The following is an 18,220-nucleotide window of genomic DNA, read 5'->3' as shown; positions in this document are numbered from 1 at the left end:
TGAGAAAGACCATGAAGGGCATAATAATACCCATGCTTTTCTACTGTGTGTATTTGCCTGGCATATTCAAGAAGAATTAATGAGCTAATTGTTACCATTTCAAACTTCTCTGTTTGGAAATAAGATTTGAGTTCCTTCATCCTCAGTTATTTGTAGTATTTAATCCTATTGTGGTTCAGAGGTTTTTATGTGAGAAAGTAAATGGAAAGGATTCTGCTTTTTAGCTGAAGGGCAGAGATTGCTTATATAGATCCTGAGACTGTAGAACCACTTTTTTTCCTTTTCTTTTGAAACAAAGGGCAACTTAGTCATAAAAGCAAATTATACTTTACATCGCCTTTAAAATGCATTTTGAGTAAGTCCTTTTGCATTGACTAATTTTAAATGATTGATTCTTGTTGTTTTGTATCAAGTACACCAACCCGGAATCTTTAATTAGATGCCAGGGATTCTGTTTTCATAATTATACAGAGGATTCACTGGCTAAACCATTAACCTTTTAAAATTGAAAATATGTCCCATTTTTGTAGCTCTGCTGAGCAGTCTTCTGGGTTAGACCTTTTGTGTGTTTTGCTATCTGATGCTTTTTGCTTTTTTGCCAGATTTGAGCTTTGTGGACTTATTCCCCCCCCCCCCCCCCCCCATATATATAAAATGTCTGCGGATTGTTGAACCCAGGTCCTCCTTTGTGAAGAACCTGGGATAGCATCTGTAACATGAATCTGAATCTTTCAAAGCAAAGCAAATTCAAATTTATTAAAATGCCTCAGAATTCCAGGGGCTCTGATTAAAAACTTCTCCAGTCTGAGAGTTGACAATTACCTCACTGTCTCTTCAGGCCATTGAATGCTTCACATTATCCCCTACAGAGTTATCCTTTCAGATTAAACATAATCTTATTACAGTTGAATGCTATGGGAGAAGGGCAGAGGGGAATGGGAGGGAGAACAGGGAGAGACAGGGAGATCTGAAAGATGCACAGATAATCTCCTGAGGAGAAAATTCTTCCTTTTAGATCCCTAGTTTGGTAGATTCTAACTAAAGTTATACCTAGGGTTTTCTCCAGGATACTGGATTTAAAGAGTACTCCTCCAGCAGGACAGAGATCATAACTCTTAAGAATTATTAGCTACAATAAGAAGCTACCAGATGGCTCTCTATTGTAGATGAGTCCTGAAACAGTCCATTCTGATGTTTCAGGTTCAAATAGACCATCAGAAATATAAACTAGGTGTATAATTTCCTTCATATAAGGAACTTCTGGGTGAAGAAAGTGCCTCTAGTTGAAGCAGTGAATAGAGTGCTGCGTCTGGGGTCAGGAAGATATGAGTTCAAATCTGATCTCAGACACTAGCTATGGGACCCCAGGTGAGTCATTTAATCTTTGTTTGTATCTGTTTTCTCATCTATAAAATGGAAATGATAATAGTATTTTCCACAGTTGTGAGAATCAAATGAGATTATATTTGTATAGAACTTAGCACAGTGCCTATAAATATTATTTATTTTTTCTTTTTTATTCTTTCCTATTTAGGTAATTCACTGCAATTTCTAATTAAAGGGAAACTAAGAGTTGCTCGGGTCACAGTCAGTTTATATCAGAAGCAGGTCTATGAACCCAGGTCTTCATGGTTGTGAGGGCAGCTCTCTATCTTCTGCCTCCATTTAAGATTGGAATTGGAACACAATGAGACACTCATGTTTGTCCTAAAGTTTTTTCAGTCAGAACAGAGAAAGGATATAGTGTTGGTCAGAATATAGTATTGATTCATTTTGGTGAAGTTTCCCTCTATGTTACCCCTATGGGTCCACTGATCAGAAACCCAATGGAAGGAAAGAATAACTGCTTCTTCATTGGCTGGTTTTTGTACATAAATCACCAGGAGTCTATGTCAATAATCTAAGTCTTAACCCTCCTCAGTCAAATAAATCTTTAAGATGGTTTCACTGAATTTTAAAGGAAAACTAACTTGACTCCATGATAGATATTGATCTTACTACACACTCCATCCCTTTGCCTTGGTAGTTGTATCTTGATTGACTTTCTGGTCTGTTCCTGGTCCGTTCTTCCCCTTCTCCCTCATAAAGCATGCCTTTAGAAGGTTGGAAGACTTGGTTTTAGGTTCCAAGTATGGCTCTTGTCTCTATCATATATAAAAATCCCTACTCATGGCTGTGGAGGATTCTGATTAGTCTTTTTTATTAGTGTAGAACCATCAGTTGTTGCTTGGCTGAGCTTATTCTCTTAGACATAAAATATTTCTTCCTAAGTAAGACTTCAAAATTAAATTCTTATTTCTGTATTGTCTTTTGTTGTTTAGTCATTCATCCAAGTCAGAGATCCAAGTTGGCATTATTTCATGTGATCCTTCAAACACATTCACCTCTTTGTGACATAGAGCTTGCCATGCTGAAGTCGTTTGCCATTGCCTTTCCTAGTGTATAATGTTTAGAAAGAGATTAAAAAATGGGGGGAGGGGGCAGGCAAAAGAAAGAGGGAAAAATAGTGGTGGAGGTGGAAAAGGAGGATAAATCCTATTTATAAAAGGATAAAGGAAAAACCTTTCTAGCAGAATTTTCTAAACAAGTATTAGATTATCTTTCCAGGTGGAATAGTTTCCTTCAATCATAACATTTTAGTGGATGGTGGTTATTCCCAAACCTAAAGTCAGGAAGTTTTGATTTAAAATACTTCCTCAGGCACTTACTGGCTGTGTAACCCTGGGCAAGTCACTTAATTTCTGTGATTGTTATATAAATATTAGCTATTTATTCTTATTGTTACAATAACAATTATTATCATTAGGGATGGTAAGGAGGGATTCTTGGTCACCCCAGATGGTCTCTGATTTTCCTTCTAATTTCTCTTATTCAATAATTAATTGCTTTCCAAGGATTGTGAGGGACTTGGCTAGCTTTCAGTTAAAAATCCAGTAGAATAACCACAGCTTACATTTCCCACTGACTTTTCTTTCTCTCTCTCTTTTTAACAATAGCTTTGAAGAAATAATAATAGTGGTCTATTCCCCTTTTAAGTTTGCATTATTTCATGTGATTCTTCAAACAACTCTGTGGGGTCCATTTCATACAAGGGATATCTGAGACTCTGAGAGATCAAGTACCTTGTCAATGCTCACCCGGGAAGTCAGTGTTTGATGCAGAATTGGAACTGAGGTGTTCGTGACTGTAAGTCCAGAATTCTGTCAATCATTTAATGAATCATTCACTCAAGTAATCAATAGTCAACACACATTTATTGAGTGTTACTACCTGCCAAACACTATTAGTTGCTGCAATTCAAATTAAAGAATCATAAGCATCTGTATCCTCAAGGGAAGTGCTTACATTCTATTCTGTTGAAGTTTAGTCACTTCAGTCTTATGTGACTCTTTGTGACTCCCATTTTGGAGTTTCTTGCAATAGATACTGGAGTGGTCTTCCATTTTCTTCTCTGACTCATTTTAAAGATTAAGTAACTAAGGCAAGCAGGGTTAAGGGGTTTGCCCCAAATCACACAGCTGAGACCAGTAACCTGATTCCAAGTTCTCTCTTGACTGCACCACCTTACATTTTATAGCATACCTATATACAATTTTTCTAATATGCCATATTGAATCAGTGGAACCTGATTTAAAAGACAAATGCTCAGTTTTCAATGGGAAAGACAATACTGACATAGCAATAAATATTTGTAGAGTCTTCAGTTTGTTAGTTTGAACTCAGATTGACCATCTTGCTCTAGATAAAAGTTCTTAAACTGGGACTCAGAAATTTGTTTTTGTTTTATACACACAAATTATAAATATAAAGATATATGCATATATATTTGTGTCTCTATATATGTAATTATATTTCAATATGATTTGTTTTCTATGTATTTCATTTTTATACTTTATTCTGAGGAGTCTACTTGACTTTCATCGTACTTTCCAAGGGTTCCATGACACAGAACAGGTTAAGACTCCTTTCTCTAGGAACATGTAGTGAACTAAAAAAAAACATGACCTGAAATTTACTTGTGAGATACTTTTTAAAGAAACCTGGACAATCCACCTTATCTCATAAAAGTCCCTCCAAATTCTAAGAAGGCAAACAATTATTTTAATTAAATGTTTTACATTTATTACAGCTAGTAAGTGAAATCAAATTTATGACATAGTAGAGTTGCATTTTTTTTTATGTACAACTTGTAATGCATTGGAGTCCCTTGGGGAATCACAGCATACAGTATATTTATGATTATTTGTAGAATTTAGAACATCATTTCAATGCCTAAAGATGGCAGATTGAAAAGAACAGCGAGTTTGTTGTCAGGCAAACTGGATTCAAGTGTGAGCTCTGGTATTTATTAACTCCTTGGCTGTTGAAAGAGTCTTTTAGTTGTTCTGAGTCTGAGTTTTCAGATTTGCAAAAGGGAAATGTGTTTTTTCCACTCCCTACCTCACTGAGAAAGCTACTTAAGGGACATATCAATATGAATTATGATGACTTCCATACTTTCAAGGATCTATGTTTCTCTTTTTGGGGTTTCCTACTCCAACTGACACGGATCACATTCTCTAAGTAGAGTTTGTGATTTATGGGGGTCAAGAAGTCTGTAAATTTGTCACAAGCCTGTGTCTTCTTCACCCTTCACTGGGCTAGTCCCCAGAGGATGGACATGTAGTTAATCACTAGTCTATGTTCAGAGATTCTCTGTCTTCTGAAGCCTTCAAGAAAGCAGAGTCATTTGCATACTGTAATGAGTCTTCTGGGATCCCTTATAACGTTATTCTATAATTCTCTGGTCATTGTGGGGTAAAGCTTGAGTGGAGGCTAAAGGGCTATTTTTTTTGATTTTCTTCTTTAATAGGACTCTGATTTCATCTGGGCAGGGAGTTTCTTGTGAGAAAACCCCATCTACTGATCTGGAACAGCACCTGCTCTGAAACCTAAAGTTTTAGAGAATATCCAAGGACTTCAAGAGATGAAGTGATTTGATCAAAGTCACACAACCAGTAAATGTCAAAAGTGGAGACTCTCAGCAAAGGCTTCCTGCTTCCCAGAACACTAATCTTTGAGATTGTAAATTCCTGGAGGGCATGAACTGTCTTTTCACTCTTTGTATTATCACTGCTTTCCATAGAGCCTGGTGTGTTGGGGCTTTGATGTTGTTTAGTCATTTTTTTCAGTCTTGTCTATCTCTTTGTGATCCCCATTTGGCATTTTCTTGACAGAGATAATGGAGTGATTTGCCATTTCCTTCCCCAGCTCATTTTTACAGATAACAGACTAAGGCAAAACAAAGGTTAAGTGATTTGCCCAGGATCTCCTAACTAAGCAAGTATCTGAGACCAAATTTGAATTCAAGAAGAGGGATCTTGCTGACTCCAGGACTAACATCTACCTACTGTGCCACTGAGCTCTGTAATAATGTTTAATAAATGTTTGATTCACTGAGTAATGCAACCAGGGCACAGAATATAGAACTCTTGGTTCAGGTCAGGAAGATTTGAGATTATATCTGGACTAAGATGTGTATATAATTCTGGGAAAGTCACTTAATCTCTATTTTCTCAAGTAAAAAATGAGAATAACATTTAGTTCTCAGAGTTGTGTGTAAAACCTCAGTCCAATACTTGCTTATAATAAGCAATAGCTTATAATAAGAAATGCTTGTTTCTTTCCTACCTTCCTTCCATTTTATCAGTTAATAACACTTATATTCTGTGACTTATTTGATCTTGTGTCCTTAGAGATATAATCATTTCTAATGAATTATTCCCTTTGGAAAATGAGGGTCTGTTTTAAGTCAAAATATTATATGATACAATTCTCATAAAACTCTCAAGTGAAATCCACCTCTGTTTGATGTTAACAAAATGAAATTGCTTTTGCGAGATCCAGTAGACAGATTTGCCAGCATGGTATAATGGTTAGAGAGTTGGTCTTGGAAACCAGGAAGACCTGCATTAAGTCTTGCCTTTGATGCATACTGATCCTCAAGAAGCAAGTCATAGAGAAGATGCCTCCCAGTATTAATAGAGAGAATTTCTTCATCCCAGAACTTCTCATTTCAGTGAAATCCCTGCTCTCATCCTTTTTTTTATCTCATCCTTCTCTATCTTCAACTGATAAATTAGTCAAATTCAGTTAGAATATGAAATTCCCAAATTAATCTGTGACTTCATTGAAGGGGTGATTACCCACATTGATGCAAATCACGAATGGTCCATTCCTACCTATCCTGAGCTACCCATCATGTCCATATCCTCCCATCACTTTGCCACAGACGGGGCCTTTTTAAAATTTTTCTTGATATCACAAGCATATCAAGTGTGACGTGATCTTTCATCAGTCATCCCTTGCTGTTACCACTTGACCAGTTTATCATTATTTTTTGTTCCAAGTAAATTTTAAGATAACAACTTCTCCATTTTAGAATTTGGAAGACATTTCATGAAATGGTTCCAATTGCTTAGGCTCTTTAAAAGAATACTTTTTTTAGGTTTTTTTTTTACAAGGCAAATGAGGTTAAAGTGGCTTGCCCAAGGCCACACAGCTAGGTAATTATTAAGTGTCTGAGAACGGATTTGAACCCAGGTATTCCTGACTCCAGGGCTGGTGCTTTATCTACTACATCACCTAGCTGCCCCAAAAGAATATTTTCCAAGGCAGCTTGAATTAATTTTTTTGCCCCCTTAATACCATAAATCTCTCCATTGTCTTCTGATTGATATGCATTTTAAATTCTTTAGAGACTCTTTGTAACCTTGGTTATTCTGAAATAATGAGATTTTAATGCAGTTTAAAAATGTTTAGACCTTCTATATGTCAGAAAAATGACTGACTGATATTTGTGATATGGAAGAATTTATCCAGATGTTTGGCATCTGGTGAACAAAGACCAGTCATTGCTTGCATATTTCATTTTCCAACCAAATTGGTCAGAAGCATTTTTAAAGTGAGCAAATTCACTAACCAGATTACATTCTCCAACTCACCCACGACACAACTGCCCGTTCAAAAGGACTATCATACATATGTAGATTTCCTAACCTCATCTGCTAATATGATTTTGAATTATTTTAATATTTTCCCCCTCAATTATATCCCAAGGATCGTAGGAGAACACTTTCCTTCAGCCAGATAAAAAGCCTGTTTAAAACCTCTCTAGATCAATTCTATTTTTCATTACTGTAACTCAGTGATTATTTTTCTTCTAAAGGTATGCTCAGATTTCCTCTCCTGAGTTTGTATTTGCAGATGCTGAAGGTCAGGAGGTGTCATTAGTGCGACAAAATAGGAGTGAAATGTATTGCATTAGATTCACTTGCCAAGCATTACCTGGTCTTTAAAACCCTTCATTTCTCAAGTTGCTCATTTTAATTATTCTTTGTTGAATGTCAGAATATTCAAGACCCTTTCCAACAAATGTTAGAGAAATGTTTATTGCTCTTATGATTTATAATGTAAATGAGAGGTGGCATGATGCAGGGGAAGAAAATGCTGGCTTGGGCTTCAGACAACTTGGGTTCAAATCTAATCTTTGTCACTTGATGCCTATCTGACCTTGACCAAATCACTTCAGCTCTCAAGGAATTCCTTTCTTGTTCTTAAAATGAATAGGCTCAATTATATGATCTCTGAAGACCTTTCCTTAGAGATCACAGTTTTAAATCTGTTTAAATTTGTAACCATGGATTCTCCAGGGAATTAGCAAGATTCCCTGACTGTTTCTGGTGACCCTCTATGAATGTTAACTCAGCACTTGGGCACTTTGGGGGTTTAGTGCTGGTTCCTGTGACCTTGGATTTTACTTGAAGGCTGATGAGACAATACTTTTACTGACTCCTGATATCTTTTTTCCCCCCAGGAGGAATCATGAAACTCTGGGACTATGGTAGATATGTAACCAGCCCTATCAATTTTCCCCTAGGAGAATTGTAAGGGGAACTCATATGCTTTATAACCTGACAGGTAGGTCACTCACTCTTAACGACCTTCTCAGTCATTGACTCTTACTATTCAGTGGCAATTATAAAGAAGGCTCCATAATCAAAAAAGCCCCTAAATGCTTAGTTAGCAGATATGGTTCGTTGGATGTCTCATAGACATCCAGGAAAACATGAATGTGTTCAAGGAACACATTCATGGTATGAGGACTGCGCAACCCATTTCAGGACTTCTTTCCACCTTTGACTTCCACCTGAGCCACCTAACTCTCATCTGTGACTCCAAGAAGCTATAGCACAGGGGCCATACACTGGTAAACTGTTTTGGCAGGTGAACTAAACCAGGTTGAGGGTAACCAGGGGAGTCTCAAACTCATCCATGAGTTGTGGAAGGGTGTCAACACTGCCATGACAGCATCTGAAACAAGTGATGTGGAGCACTCAAAGCTTGGCTAGACATCTAAGACACCAAGCTCATCCACTGTATTTAGAGCCGTCACCAGTAGTCTTGACTCTGTCTTGCCCCAATGGATCAAGATAACTTTGGAAGAGAGAGTGAAGTGGATGACTTCATGCAGCCCCACTTCAGGCAAACCCAATTTATGCACACATAAAGACATCAATCATAGTTTACCATTCCTCAAAGCCCTATGGTGACAGGCAAATAGCAAAGCAGTAGGTGCAGATAGGTGTAGTCACAACCCTGGAAGGTGTAGTCACAACCCTGTATATAGGCAGCCCAGCTCATAGGGTTGTTTCCCCCTGGAAACTTCAGTGGATTCAGCAGCCCCCTGGGTAACTGAGCAGCCCTTTTTAAGGATTTCACCTCCTGATGTAAGGAAGGGGCTAGAAAAGGTTGCATGGAATGTGCACATACTCATAGACAACACAGGATCCAAAAGATCTGAAAGATGAACAACTCTTATTGTAAGAGAAATCAGTAGTTATCATTTCCAAGTAACATCCCAGACCGACAAATGAAGGTAAACATACTGAAGTCAGAACTGGATACACACTCTTCTGGAGTGGCCACTCCAGTGAAGGGGAATGTCATAAAGCTAGGGTAGGTTTTGCAATCAAAACAAACCTAGTCAATAGTGACAATAAACTTGAATGCCTACCACAAGGAGTTAATGACAGGTTTATGATGATGAGATTACCACTTTCAGGAAACCTTCATGCTATTATCATCAGTACTTATGTTCCCACCATGACGAACCCTGATGAAGTCAAAGAAAAATTTTATGAAGACTTGGAGACCCTTATCATCAATGTACCAAAAGAGGATAAGCTCATAATTCTGGGTGACTCTAATGCTAGAGTAGACTCAGATTACCAGACATGGCAGGGGAGTCCTTGGGAGGAATGGAGTTGGAAACAGCAATAGGAATGCTCATGGATCTCATGACCTTTTCATCAAAAACACTGCCTTCTGTTTACCTAAACACAATAAGACTTCCTGGATGCACCCTCATAGCAAACATTGGTGTCTAATAGACTATGATTGTAAGAAGAGACAGACAGGGTGAGAGAGTGATAAAGGCAATGTTTGGTGCAGAGTGCTGGACTGATCACAGACTCATCCTCTCCAAGCCCCAAGGCAAAATGAATACTTGAGGGATTAATGTCAAGAGACTAGACTATCTCTCTGAGTAGGAATAGTGTGTGGCTAACTTGGAGGGAAAACTGAGACAGCACACAATTGGCAGCAGTGGAGCAGAAAAGGAGTGAGCAGCTATCAGAGATCTGGTATACAGCACTGTATTTGCTCATCTTGGTCAGAACACTTGCAAACATCAAGACTGGTTTGTGGAAAATGATGGGGGGCGGGAAGTAGAAGCTGCTAAATGAAAAATTAGAACTCCACAGGGTTTACTGGCAGGATAGTCCATCCATTTTTAAGGGTTTTTTTTGCAAGGCAAGTGGTTTGCCCAAGGTCACTCAGCTAGGTAATTATTAAGTGTCTGAGGCCAGATTCCAGTCCACCAATTTCTAAGAAGGCAGCATTTAGTTCCATCAAAAGTAAAGTACAAGCAAAGTTTAGAGAGATGCACAACTCTTGGCTCAGTAAGAAGGCAGATAGAATTCAATTTTATGCAGATAAACAAATCAAAATACTTTTATGATGCCCCAAAGGCTTAATGTGCATCCAAACTGCTCAGTGTTGATGGGTCCCTATTGATTAATGATAGGGACATGATCCTAGAAAGATGAGCTGAACACTTCTACAGTGTTTTTTTTTAACAGACTATCATCAATCAGTGCAGAAGCCATTCAATCATACTGAAGTCAATCAGTCCCTAGCTGAAGTTTCAACTGAAGAAGCAGTTTTGAAGATCATTGGGGTCCTTTCAAGTGTCAAAGCACCTGGTGCTATTTCTATTCCAGCTGAGATTTACACGGTGGGGGTCGATTGCTCATCAAAAGCTGACTGAAATTTTCAGTTTATGCAGCATGAAGAGGTTATTCCTCAAGAATGCTAGGATTCTTTTATAGTCCATCCCTATAAAGGTAAAGAGAATAAATTGTCCTGTGACAATCACAGGAGTATTTCTCTTTTAGTCATTGCTGGAGGATTCTTGCTAGAGTCCTTCTCAATAGACTGATCCTTTATCTGGAAGATAGTCATCTCACTGAGAGCCAATTCGGCTTCAGAAAAGGTCAAGGAACAGTTGATATGGTGTTTGCTGCCTGACAACTCTAGGAAAAATGCTAGGAACAGAACAAAGGTTTGCATACAACATTAGTAGATTTGACCAAGGCCTTTGATACTGTCAATCAACCTCATTGTCTCTGCTGCTTGTGCTAATTTTGGTCTAACAATTAACACCAAGAAAACCCAGGTGCTCCATCATCCAGCAGCACATCATCCATATGTGAAACCATCGATTACAGCAAGTGGAGAAGTTTGAGTATGGTAGACAAGTTCACTTACCTTGGCAGTATCCTTTCCAGTGAGGTACATGTTGACCATGAGATTGACAGATGGATTGCCAGAGCTAGCTCAGTATTTGGGAGGCTCAGAAAGAAAGTATGGGAGAAAAGAAGTATTAGACTGACTACTAAACTGAAGGTCGGCAGAGCTGTTGTGCTGACCTCATTGCTCTATGCCTGTGAAATCTGGACAATGTACCACTGCCACGTCAGGAAACTGAATTGCTTCCATTTAGATTGTCTTAGGAAGATTCTGAAGATCATGGGGCAGGAGAAGATATCGGACACTGAAGTCCTTTCTTGAGCTAAACTTCCTAACTTTCCAACATTACTATAGAGAGTGCAACTATGTTGTTAGAATGCCAGATGTATGTTTGGCAAAAATACTTTTATGGAGAAATCACACAGGACAAGTGCTCATAAGGGGGTCAGAAAAAGTGATGCTGAGGTACCCTGAACGTCTCATTGAAAGAACTTTAGAATTGATTGGGAGACAGTGGCACAGGACTGCCCAGCATGGTGTGGCCTCATCAGTGAGGGGGCTGTACTCTCTGAGAGTTAAAGCAGCTCAAAGGAAATGTGCTATACATGAGTTTAGAGTACCCACCCAGGCGTTCACATGGATTTGTACCCAACCTATGGTAGAGCATTTTGAGTTCATATTGGTCTGATATTATTTTGGTCTTTTCAATACTGAAGGACAAGGACCAACCTTAGACAGAGTATTGAACTTGGAGTCAGGAAAGCATGGATTCACATCCTGTCTCTGGCACTTACTAGCCATGTTACCCTGGGTAAGTCTCTTGACTTCTGACTGCTTCAGTTTCCACATTTGAAAAAAATGAGATGGTTGGATAAGATTGCTTCAAAGACCTTTTCTAGTTCTTAATGTACAATCAAATGAAGTGTTAGAATTTGTTGCATTTTTTTCCTTTGGGAAAGGAAGAGGAGGAGAGGTTATCCAGTCAGTCACTCAATAAATATTTATTTAACCTCTCCGATGTACCAAGCTAAGTACTGGGATATGAGCTTTATGTGCTATTCAAAGAGAAATAATTATAATACCTCATATTGAGTTCTCTAAGATGTTCAAAGCACTATATATATATATATATACATATATTTATATATGTATAAATGTACATGAACACATTGAAATACAATACATACAAGTAAATATATACTCTATAATGTATTATATATACTATAAAATATTATATGTAGAACATACATACCAATAACCTCATAATATAATAAAAAAATTTTACAAATGATGGTGATGATGTTTGTCCTCCATTCTTTTTTTTTTGTTTGTTTGTTTTGAGGGTTTTTGCAAAGTGATGGGCTTAAGTGACTTGCCCAAGGTTACACAGCTAAGTAATCTCTGAGGCTAGATTTGAACTCTGGTCTTCCTGACTCCAGGGTCAGTGCTCTATCTACTGCACCACCTAGCAAAACCCTTGTCCTTCATTCCTAAAGAAGATCATGACTTCAGGAAGGTGATGACATGACAAGCACATGGATTGCATTTGAGTAAGGGGGGCTATGCTATGTCACCAGCCTCACTTTCTCCTCCAGAGTCATCTGGGTCCAGTGGCCAGATATGAACCAGGACAACTGGAGATCACCCTGGATGCAGGGCAGTCAGGGTTAAGTGAGTTGACCAAGTCACACAGACGGTAAGTGTCAAGTGTCTGAGGCTGAATTTGAACTCCTTTCTCCTGACTCCAAGGCCAGTACACTACCCAATGCTCCACCTAACTGACCATAATATAAAACTTAAGATAATCTATTATATGGTATTACAGTAATAATATATACCATGTCATGTTGTACTGTATTATAAAATAAAACATAATGATGTCATTTGATGTTCACAATGCAGACAGCATCACAATTCCCATTTTACAGATGAAGAAGCAGATTAGGAGGGTTTGAATGCCTGGATCGTGGTCATATGCAGGAGAATCAAAATTTGAACCTAGGTTTTCTGACTCTGGAGCCAGTGCTCTCTCCACTAGACCAGGTTGGTTTCTTTGAAAGAATTCAGTTCTAGAGATGTTTTTAAGAAGAAGAGAAAAATAGGGATGGCTAGGTGGTGCAGAGGATAGAGCACTGATCTTGGAGTTAGGAGGACCTGAGTTCAAAATCTACCCTCAGAAACTTGATATTCACTATCTGTGTGACCTTGGCAAGTCACCTAATCCCATTGCCTCACAAAAATAAGAAGAGGAAATATATATTTAAGAAGGGAAAAAAAAACAGAGAGGCAACCTTTTTGAATACTTTCGGGAACCTGCCAAGATCTAGGTTCTAATTCTGGTTTTAACAATTACTACCTATGGGCCATTGGATAGTTCACCTAACCTCTTTGGCCTCAGGTTCCTAATCTGTAAAAAAAGGGGTCAGACTAGGTGATTATTGTCTCTTTCTTTCTTAGGGTGGGGAAGATTTTTCTCCAGACCAGTATCCTCCTTGTTTTTCCCAGTTTGTCGCCATCTTGAGAGAATAATACTCTGAAACACGGATAACCTCAATTCTTCACCTAATAGGTACCTCCCAAGAATCATGAATGAATGAATGGTAAGGCATTTTTAAAATTTTGCCATATGCAAAACACTTATTTTATTTCTCACTTTCCACATTTCTCATGAACAAACTTTCTAAAATCCTTTTAAGTTAATCTAATGTCTCATTTCTCCTTCCCGGACAAGATACAACTTGCTTAACAGAAGCTATAGTGCCAGTCCAAGCATTCAAAATTCTTGATTTCCCATTTCCATCACTCTGTGTAGCTTGTCTGTCTGTCTGCCTGCCACCTACTGAAGATGAGAGAACAATGACTCACTCCACAGAGACATTCAAAGAAATAATTATAGCAATTATTATCGGTAGGCACTTAAAATGTAAAATGTTCCATAAATGCTTAGCATTACAAAAAAAACTGGGAGTAGTGCTTGCATTCTAATACCCTTTTACAGTAAAATGCATTACCTTTCTTCTACTTTCCCATTTTTCTCTGGCAAACTTTTGTTCCCTACACTCTAAATCTTAGCTCATTTGTTGAGATGACAAGGTATTCCTGAATATTTTTGATACAAAAATATTACTGGATCTCTCTTCACTTCCTACCAACTATTTAATTGGTCTCTTCACACCCACTCTCCAAATCATTATGGAATCTCAAACCACAAAAGTGAGAACCTTCACGACTCAACACACAAAGAGTTGCCCTCCAATTTAAGGCTTGCTTCATGGTTGATTTAAAAAGGGGCTGCTAGATGGTGCCACGGTACAAAGTGTCCTGGACCTAGAGACAGGAAGACTTGAGTTTAAATTGTGGCTTAGACACCTACTAGCTGCATAATCATAGGTAGGTCACTTAACTTTTTTCTGCCTCAGTTTCCTCATGTATAGAATAAAAGTTGCTATGAGAATAAAATGAGATAATATTTGTAAAACAATATATAAAGATGAGTTATCATCGTCATCATCATCACAAGAGAAACAGCAATTGCATAGTCATGAATGAATCACAGCCCCAAGTCATTTGAAAATTAAAGTTGGTTTGTACAAATGCACTATAACATCTCAGTTTCAGCCTGGAGGTGCTGTTTTGGTGATTAGGATTCTAATGAGAATTTTTCAAAAGTGGTACAAAGGCGAACCCTTTTTTCCCAACAAATATGGCAGGGAGAAAACAGATTGTCATAATATTAATGTAGTCTCATAGGGAAATATTTGTTTTCATTACAGATTTTAAATCACAATCTTGTGCTCCTTAATTGCCATGCTATGTATGGATTAGGGATCAACAAATATCAGAACATGGAATTTGAGAAGCTTTGGATTTGTATTCCAGCTCATTGGAGAAGCATGTGCCAAAGATTTATGCACTGATAATAAAGGCATTAGACATGGAGTAAGCCATTCTAATTACTTAGTGAAGTAGCAAATGCTGATTATATCATATCATGTTTAACATTTGTTAATGCTAACATTGTGAGTGGTTTTAGGGGCCCCAAGAAAATCATCTTTGATTTTCTCTTTGCCTTTAATTATATTTGAAAAAGGAAATTCCATGTCAATGGTAGGTGTAAGCCTCCCCCCCTTGGAGGAGATAAAAATTAGATGTGTTAGGCAGGCAAAGGATTAGAGGGTATAAGATGTCTTTATATTTTTTTATGGTCAAGGATTAGTCTCTTAATATTGAAGAATCACCCAATTGGTGCGTTTCCACAGTATTAAAAACAATTCAAAGTGACAAGGTTGAAATAATGTCAAGGCTTGGGGCAAAGGAGCAAAAATAACAATGTTAAGAAGCTACTGTTTTGGTCAATTCAGAAGTTGCACTAACAGGATATCCAGGGACCTAATTGAATAAAAGCACCCCCCCCATTAGATAACAGCATTTATGTTCTTCAGTAATGCACAGAGAAGACATTTTATACACACTAAAGTGGAATAGTTCTAGTATCATCATCACCATAATGATCATAATCATTTATTGAATTAATCATGATAATGATGATGATAATACCTTGCATAAGAACTCCAGAGCCAAATGGGAAACTGAAATTTTATTGTATTTGTAGTATTTATTAATTAAGTTTTATCTAATCACTGGAATCAATACTTATGGATCAGATTTAGATTGGGTCTTGTAGGTTTTCATTTGTAAATTTAACTTTCCTAGTCATATAAGGTATAACCTGGACTCAGTTTGTTTCACCCTGGCAGGGAGTAGGGAGAAAAGGAAAAAGAGTAAATATGATCATGAGATGTTTTGCCAAGCACCAGACCTTTCTTGTATAGGTGGCACCTGATATAGGACTTTCCAAAGGAATGTTCAATACTGTGTTTTCCCCATTGTCATGGGTTCTAGCGATTCCCTCTTGTGAGTTAAGGCAGCTATAAGTCCACCCCTTACTTTTGTATTAGACCAGTCACAATATTCATTCAGTTTACATCATTGAACTGTTTTTGTTACCCTATAATAATCCATTATCTTTTCAATTGTATAAAAACCTTGACTCAGCTGTCATATGTATCTCTGGCTATTGAATAGCACTGATACTTTTTATAGGCAATTGCTAACCTTGCCAATAAATGATCAAGCTTGGAATTCTGTGCCTTACAGCAGATTTTTATTGTGGCACAACACCAAATTATAGTTTTGATAGAAAAATAATTAATTAGTAACTCTAAAACATTTTTATTGAGATAATTTATATGAATATCTGGAGTATCTTTGTCAAAGATCTGAGAAGGAAACTTCAGACCACATTTGTACTGTCAGACATTTGACTGATAAGTAGAAAACAGACAAAATCCTATTATGCTAATTTTTGTTGATTAAAAAAAATTCATTGGATTTGACAGCATGAAGATTCACTGAAGAGGTTGGCCTCTAACGGAGTATCTTCCAGGACATCAAGTCAAACCACGAAGCATTTTATTTAATACAACTAATATGTGACAGTCACTATGCTAAGTAGTGGGAATACAAAGAGTAAATGATAGTCCTTGCTCTGAAGGAGTTAATATACCAGTTGAAGAAACAATGGATAAATAAACAGTTACATGCATTGTTGTTCTTTGTTCTTGATTCTAGAAAAGGACCAGTGACATCAGCAGGGTGATATCTTGACTTGCAAGTGAATTGGATTTTAAGTGAGGGGGAGCTGTGAAAAGTCCTCAGCCTCATTCTCTTTTCTTCTTTAGAGTCATCAGAGAACAGTGGTAAGACACAGGCCAAGGTATCTGCTGATGGCCCTCAGTTACATCCAAGATATATCTATATATCTATATATATCTATATGTCTATCTATCTATCTATCTATCTATCTTTCTATCTATCTATCTATATGGAAATCTGAGAAGAGAAAATGTGGTGGTGGTGGTGGGAGCAGGGGGGAGGGGGAAAGGTTAGGGCAGGTATGTGAGGGAGGCAGGGGAAAGAGAAAGCTTAGGGGGTATGAAATGTCTCTGATAGAAGGTGGCCAATTATTAATTATTATTTACAGATTAAGAGTTGGAAGAAACTTCAGAGGTCATTCCTTTCAATTTGTAGATAAAGAAACTGAGACTCAGGGAAAATCAGTTATGTGCTCAAGTTCATACAGTAGATATAGGAAGTGAGATTTGAAACTGGGCCCTTATATTTCTGAGACAATTCCATACCACACCAGTTCCTTAGTTTTAGTATCTTTCAAAACTCTTTGACACCATCCCCTGCTCTCTCCTTATTTCCCTCCATATTCTAGAAATGAGTAGGTCAAAGCCAACCATGCTACATATGATCTGATCCCAGCCTCTCCTTTCTTTTCCTCCATCATCTCCAATCTTTTTCTGACCTTAAACCCCATCCACTGCTCTGTTGCTATTGTCTTCACAAGTGTCCAAATCATCCTAACCCTTCAAAACAAAACACTTCCCTAGAGCCTACTGTCCATTCTAGCAGTTGTTGTCTTTATCCTTATCAGCTTAAATCTCATTTTAAAATTAAAATTTTAAAAACTTTTCCTTAGTTAAAAACAAAAAAAAAAAACCTACAATTCTTTTTCAACTTTTCTACCTAAACCCTTTGCAGCGATGGTTTTCATGATCTACTCTCAAGTGAAATTGCTCTTAGCAGAAGTACCAAAGAATAACTGCTTAACACCTTCCTTATCTTTAATTGTCAATTCTTCTTCAATACTTATATGTCTCAATCTCTTTGCTGCCTTTGATACTGTGGATCTTGTTTTCCTCCTAAATTCTGGTTAGGTAACCAAATAGTGATCCTGAGATATTCACAAAGTGGCTTAAAAAAAGTCACATGAATTTGAGTAGATAAGCAACCTTGGATTTTTGGTCAGTGCTAGATAGAAGCTTAATAAAGATTGATTGATTGATTGATTATTATGCTAAGTTTCCTCAGTCCAGTGACAGACAACTCCAAACATAGGCAGATTGGCCTTGGGATAGCAGATGTAGAATTCATTCCTGAATTGGAATACTTTATTTAAATATCCATATGTATACATTAAAGATAACATTTATCTTGTTGTATGTGATGTTTATATTCCAGCTTTTATTCTTCCCTAGATATTCCTTGAGGAAAGCTAGAACTCTTTTTTATAGTAGCCATGAATGTAGGTTTTGGAGATATTGCCCACATGTATTTCAATGTTGTAGTGCACCTTTTATCTGGGTTTTTGTTTGTTGGGGTTTTTTTTTTGTTTATTCTTTACAGCTGGATGTTCCACAAAAGGTAAGCTGCTGAGCTATTGACATTGCTGTAAGTGAACGGGAAACAAGATGCCTATGAACAATAGGTAACTTTCAGAGATGTTTCATTTACAAAAGGA

Source organism: Macrotis lagotis, chromosome 2, assembly GCF_037893015.1.
Source record: "Macrotis lagotis isolate mMagLag1 chromosome 2, bilby.v1.9.chrom.fasta, whole genome shotgun sequence".
NCBI lineage: Eukaryota > Metazoa > Chordata > Mammalia > Peramelemorphia > Peramelidae > Macrotis > Macrotis lagotis.
Note: the sequence above shows the minus strand (reverse complement) of the source record.